Genomic DNA, 7,013 nt, shown 5'->3' on the forward strand with positions numbered 1-7,013 from the left:
GTTCTCTAGCCTTAGCAATTAAATTTTCATTTTCTACTCTAAGGCTAGCAAGAGAAATGTTTAATTCTTCAATCCTAGCAGGCAAATCATTATTATCTCTAGGATTGGGAATTGAAACATTACAAACATGTGAATCAACCTTAGCATTTAAACTAGCATTTTCATGTCTAAGGTTGTCAATCATCTCACGGCAAGTGCTTAGCTCACTAGATAATTTTTCACATTTCTCAATTTCTAGAGCATAAGCCTTTTTAACCTTAACATGTTTCTTGTTTTCTTTAATTAGACAATCCTCTTGGGAATCCAAAAGATCATCCTTTTCATGAATAGCACTGACTAATTCATTTAATTTTTCCTTTTGAGCTATGTTAAGGTTGGCAAAAAGGGAACGCAAACTATCCTCCTCATCACTAGCATTATCATCACTAGAAGATTCATATTTAGTGGAGGAGTTAGATTTAACCTTTTTCTTTTTGCCGTCCTTTGCCATGAGGCACTTGTGGCCGACGTTGGGGAAAAGAAGTCCCTTGGTGACGGCGATGTTGGCGGCGTCCTCATCGTCGGAGGAGTCACTCGAGCTTTCGTCGGAGTCCCATTCCCGACAAACGTGGGCATCGCCGCCCTTCTTCTTGTAGTATCTCTTCTTCTCCTTTCTTCTCCCCTTCTTGTCGTCGCCTCGGTCACTGTCACTTGATATAGGACATTTAGCAATAAAATAACCGGGCTTACCACATTTGTAGCAAACCTTCTTGGAGCGGGACTTGTAGTCTTTCCCCCTCCTTTGCTTGAGGATTTGGCGGAAGCTCTTGATGATGAGCGCCATTTCCTCATTGTCGAGCTTGGAGGCGTCTATTGGTTGTCGACTTGGTGTAGCCTCCTCCTTCTTTTCTTCCGTCGCCTTGAATGCGACGGGTTGAGCTTCGGATGTGGTGGGTTCGTCAAGCTCGTTGATCTTTCTCGAGCCTTCGATCATGCACTCAAAACTTACAAAATGCCCGATAACTTCCTCGGGGGTCATTTTAGTATATCTAGGATTACCACGAATTAATTGAACTTGAGTAGGGTTAAGGAAAATAAGTGATCTTAGAATAACCTTAACCACCTCGTGGTCGTCCCACTTTATGCTCCCGAGGTTACGCACTTGGTTCACCAAGGTCTTGAGCCGGTTGTACATATGTTGTGGTTCTTCCCCTTTGCGAAGCCGGAACCGACCGAGCTCCCCCTCGATCGTTTCCCACTTGGTGATCTTTGTGAGCTCATCTCCCTCGTGCGCGGTTTTGAGCACATCCCAAACCTCCTTGGCGCTCTTCAACCCTTGAACTTTGTTATACTCCTCTCTACTTAAAGAGGCGAGGAGTATCGTTGTTGCTTGAGAGTTGAAGTGCTCGATTTGGGCCACCTCATCCTCATCATAATCCTTATCCCCTACCGATGGTACCTGTGCACCAAACTCAACAACATCCCATATACTTTTGTGGAGTGAGGTTAGATGAAATCGCATTAAATCACTCCACCTAGCATAATCTTCACCATCAAAAGTTGGTGGTTTGCCTAATGGGACGGAAAGTAAAGGTGCATGTTTAGAAATGCGAGGGTAGTGTAGGGGGATCTTACTAAACTTCTTACGCTCTTGGCGTTTAGAAGTTACGGAGGGCGCGTCGGAGCCAGAGGTCGATGTTGATGAAGTGTCGGTCTCGTAGTAGACCACCTTCCTCATCCTCTTTTGTTTGTCTCCGCTCCGATGCGGTTTGTGGGAAGAAGATTTTTCCTTCTTCTCTTTGTGGTGAGAAGAAGATTTCTTCTCCTTCCCTTTGTTGGAGGAGCTCTTCTTCTTCTCCCTCCGTTTGGTGCGAGACTCTTCCGATGAAGTGCTCCCGTTGCTTGTAGTGGGCTTTTCGCCGGTCTCCATCTCCTTCTTGGCGTGATCTCCCGACATCACTTCGAGCGGTTAGGCTCTAATGAAGCACCGGGCTCTGATACCAATTGAAAGTCGCATAGAGGGGGGGGGTGAATAGGGCGAAACTGAAATTTACAAATATAAACACAACTACAAGCCGGGTTAGCGTTAGTAATAAGGAAACGAGTCCGCGAGAGAGGGCGCAAAACAAATCACAAGCGAATAAACAAGTGAGACACGTGGATTTGTTTTACCGAGGTTCGGTTTTTGCAAACCTACTCCCCGTTGAGGAGGCCACAAAGGCCGGGTCTCTTTCAACCCTTCCCTCTCTCAAACGGTCCCTCGGACCGAGTGAGCTTCTCTTCTCAAATCAAAGCCGGGAACAAAACTTCCCCGCAAGGGTCACCACACAATTGGTGCCTCTTGCCTTGATTACAATGGAACTTTGATCACAAGAACAAGTGAGAAAGAAAAGAAGCAATCCAAGCGCAAGAGCTCGAAAGAACACACGCAAATCACTCTCTATAGTCACTATGGCGTTGTGTGGAATTTGGAGAGGATTTGATCTATTTGGTGTGTCTAGAATTGAATGCTAGAGCTCTTGTAGTAGTTGGGAAGTGGAAAACTTGGATGCAATGAATGGTGGGGTGGTTGGGGTATTTATAGCCCCAACCACCAAAAGTGGCCGTTGGGAGTCTGTCTGCTCGATGGCGCACCGGACAGTCCGGTGCACACCGGACAGTCCGGTGCCCCCTGCCACGTCATCACTGCCGTTGGATTCTAGCCGTTGGAGCTTCTGACTTGTGGGCCCGCCTGGGTGTCCGGTGCACACCGGACATGCACTGTTCCTTGTCCGGTGTGCCGGAGTGGGCGCGCCTGACATCTGCGCGCGCAGAGCGCGCATTTATTGCGCTGCAGTTAGCCGTTGGCGCGGAGTTAGCCGTTGCTCCGGAGTCGCACCGGACAGTCCGGTGCACACCGGACAGTCCGGTGAATTATAGTGGACTAGCCGTTGGAGTTTCCCGAAGCTGGCGAGTTCCTGAGGCTGCTCCTTCGTGGCGCACCTGACACTGTCCGGTGTACACCGGACAGTCCGGTGAATTATAGCGGAGTCGCCTCTGGAAATTCCCGAAGGTGGCGAGTTGGAGCTGGAGTCCTCTGGTGCACCGGACACTGTCCGGTGTACACCGGACAGTCCGGTGCTCTCAGACCAGAGGGCCTTCGGTTCCCACTGTGCTCCTTTGTTGAATCCAAAACTTGGTATTTTTATTGGCTGAGTGTGAACCTTTTACACCTGTGTAATCTATAAACTTAGGCAAACTTAGTTAGTCCAATTGTTTGTGTTGGGCAATTCAACCACCAAAATTAATTAGGGAATAGGTGTGAGCCTAATTCCCTTTCAACTGTCATGTGAATGAAAACTATAGGTTACCTTGTCAAGATAAAACTTTGTAGTCCCTATGCGAACAATGATGTCGCTCACCAATTCAGATGTCACAATACTGCAAGATTAAAACATATCTCATTAGTAGTGAAGTGCTGGAGTCAGCCTAATGGTATATTGCAAGTGGTACACATAGACGGGGGTTTAGATTTGAGAGATGGTCCAGAAAGGAAGTGAATTATAGTGTTAGAAAGAAGATTAAGTCCATAATTGATAATACTCCTTCCGTTTTTATTTATTTATCATGTTTTAGTTAAAAATGTATTAGAGGGCGACAAATATTCAAGAACGAAGGTAGTACCATATAAAGGCAACGTATATACAATGGCAAGGGAAAGATAAGTTCACATAGATCGTTCAAGTGATATATTTTAGTATCATATGATCTTGCTTTGTCTATGTGTAACACCCTAAATTTGGGGGTATAATTTTTTTTCTAATATCAACCAAATTCAGGTGTTACCCTCTCCTTACTTTGCTTTACTTCTCTTTTCCGTAAAATATTGAGGAGTTATTTTGTATTATATAAATATCAATTGTAGGAAAGTAAAACCCTATGAGAATAATAATTGTTGTATCATGCTGGAATACATTTATATTTGTTTGATGTTTTGCTTAGGCGTGCATCCATTTAAATTCGTGAGTTTTTCTTGTGAATAAATTCAATTAGGAAGAAAATAAAAAGAATAAATAAAAGAAAGAAGATAGAAAAAGAGAGAGAAAGAAGCCCAATACCCCCAGATGGCCCAGACCTCCTTTTCCCCTCCCCCTCCCACAGCCCATCCCGCGCGCCCCTCTCCGCGACCTGCCTCGCGTCCGCGGTCCAGCGCACCCCTCCCCCCGGCTTGCCTCGCGCAGCTAGCCCGCCCCGCCCGCGCAGCACTCGCCATGCGCTACCGCGCGCAGGAGCGACGCCGCCGCCTGTGGGTGGGTCCCACCAACCAGGCCGCCCCTCCCTTGCTCATCTTCCCCAACCACTCCCTCTGCTTTGTATGCACGCAGAACTGCTCGCGCTCACGACATCGTCACTGCGCCCATGTTGCCCCAAGAGCCATCGTGCGCACTCCTCTCTCCCTCCCACCCGCATAGATTCTCACCCAAATCGTCGAAGCTCGCCAGTCTCGCTGCATCCGCACCCTGCCCTCGTCGTGATCGTGAAGGTGAGCCTTCTCCTTTCTCCTCCTCCTCTTCCCTCTCCGCCATTCCCGGCGTCGCTGCATCCGGCCAGCCCAGTGCGTGCGTGCACTGCGCGCCCCGCGCGGCCTTGCGCTCCGCGGCCTAGCTCACGCGCGCAGGGACGCTCGCCCGGGCCGCCATCCTCCCAGTCGTCGCTGCCTCACCCATGGCCGCGTAGGTCGAGCTCGTGTCGTACTTCGTCGCTGCCGCGCGTGCTCAGCATGTTCGCGTGGTAAGCATCTACCCCCCCCCCCTTCCCGCATACTCGCTCTCCTTCGTCTACCCCTCCCCATGCCCCTCCGCACGACGATGAACGCCCCTGCCCGGCCCTGCGCATGGCGCCGGTGAGGTCCCAACAGCCCCGACCGAGCCTTCCCACGACCAGTTCGCCTCGCGCGCGATTTGCCCCGCTGCGCCCTAGCAGCCATCAGCGCTCGTTGTAACTCGTCCTCGTTCTTCACTTGTCGTGGCGGCGCGCAGCCTGCTTGCGCGCCGTCTGTGCCGGTCGGTGAGGCCCCTGCGTGCGGCAGCGGCCGACCCGACCCTCGTCGGCGTGGCCTAGTGGCCAGCCTGCGGCCCAGCGCGACCGTTCTGCCAGCGTGGCGGCACGATGAGCCAGCCTCGCCGTCGACATGCCATATCCTCCTCGTCGCTCGTGTGGTGCGTCGTGCGCGCAACATATCGTCGAGCCTCGCCTACCCCACCGATCTACCCTTCGTCTACCCTTGCGCGCAATTCACATGAGGTTCGCGTGTGTCGCCGTTCGTGCAAATTGCTAATTACACACTTTAGCAAAGTCATTTCTCCATATCGTTCAGTTTAAATAATTAGTTAACGGTTTGGTTATCGACTATAAAAAATGACAATGCAATCGAATCTGATTCATAATTTTAGTTATGAGTTCGTAGATAACTATTAACGTGCTTATATGACTTAAATGCTATATTTAATATAAAACGACATAATTTGATAGTATTCAGATGTTGCGTCGTTTATAATTCGTGAATTGTTATTTATTCAATAAATCATGTGTCGTAAATCCGTTTCGACTCGTTTTAGTCGCGTTAACTTCATAACCTCGTCGCATGTGTATTAGTAACATTATTTCATCGCGATACACGTTTTAGTTAATTAATCGATTATTTATTTATCCGGCAGTTATTAAAGTAGCAATCTACGTAAACTAATTCATAGTTTTACTTGCGCTTTACAAGTACCTATTAATATGCATACTCAAATGTTTTAAATAATATGTGTTTAGTATAAACACGATGTATGTTAGCAACTCTCATGAGTCTTGCGCGTCATTGTGTTGTTCGCGCGTGTAGTCGCGTTGACTCGCGCGTGTCACGCGCTGTCGTGTGCGTTATTCCGCGTGCCGTCCGCACGCTGTTTCGCACAGTGTCGCGTGTCGTCACGCGTCTTTCGCGCGTTGCCACGCGCGTTATTAAATTGTTTTCGCTTATGATCATTCATGTTAATTAATCACCTGTGTAACTGTTAACTACTCCCTCCGTTTCGTTTTAGTTGTCGCTGAATAGTGCAAAATCGAACTATCCAGCGACAACTAAAAAGAAACAGAGAGAGTATTAGATTATTAAAATAATTGAAACTAAGCAGTTGCGTTAATTTATATTTTATAAATGTCTACTAATACGATCATGATGAAAATAAGTATTGTAGTTAATACCCACTTAGCATAAAAGCGATATCATTAGCGATCCTTGTGTGTCATGCCTTTTCAAGATTTACTGCTCAAATGTAGCTAGTCCTATGCAATGTTGATAAATATAATCTGATTACTTTTAAAGTTGTAATTAGCATTTAACATGGCTAATATTAGCTTAACTACTTTTTATTTATTTAGTATAAATGTGTCCCCTATTTAGTTTTTCTCGCTAGGTCGCGTGTGGTAGTGTTATTTCACGCGTTACGTATTTCGTCTCGCTCTGCTAATTCGTTCCGCTTAGAGTCATTGATGTTATTTAAATTACTTATTTAACTAAGAATTTTTAGTGTGGTAAGCTAAATAAAACTATGTGATAGCTCTAGTTTCATTTTAAATAAATATCGATTAATATAATCAGGTCAAACTAAATGTTATGATTAATACTCGTTTAGTGTAGACGTGATAACTTCTCGACCTCCTCGCGTGACCGTAGTAATGTGCTCTGTTTCGTTTTACATATTTTATTATATTTTTATTTGAATGGTGTAATGTTCTTATGCATATATATATATATATTTGTTTGTTTGTTTGTGCCTGTTTGTATTCGCTGTGCGTCGCGAATAGATTGTGATTCATTTCCGAGCTTCGAGGGATCAAAGATCAAGCGTTGGCGACCAAGTGATCCAGTTCTTCGAGTTCCACGGGATTGAAGACCCTGAGCATCTGTTTGATGAAGGCAAGTGCCATCTGACCTATTATGTCCCATTTACTTTATAATTCATTAACCTGCATACCATGATCAACCTAAGGATTGACTAGCTTTGTAT

This window comes from Zea mays, chromosome 2 (genome assembly GCF_902167145.1).
Source record: "Zea mays cultivar B73 chromosome 2, Zm-B73-REFERENCE-NAM-5.0, whole genome shotgun sequence".
Lineage (NCBI taxonomy): Eukaryota > Viridiplantae > Streptophyta > Magnoliopsida > Poales > Poaceae > Zea > Zea mays.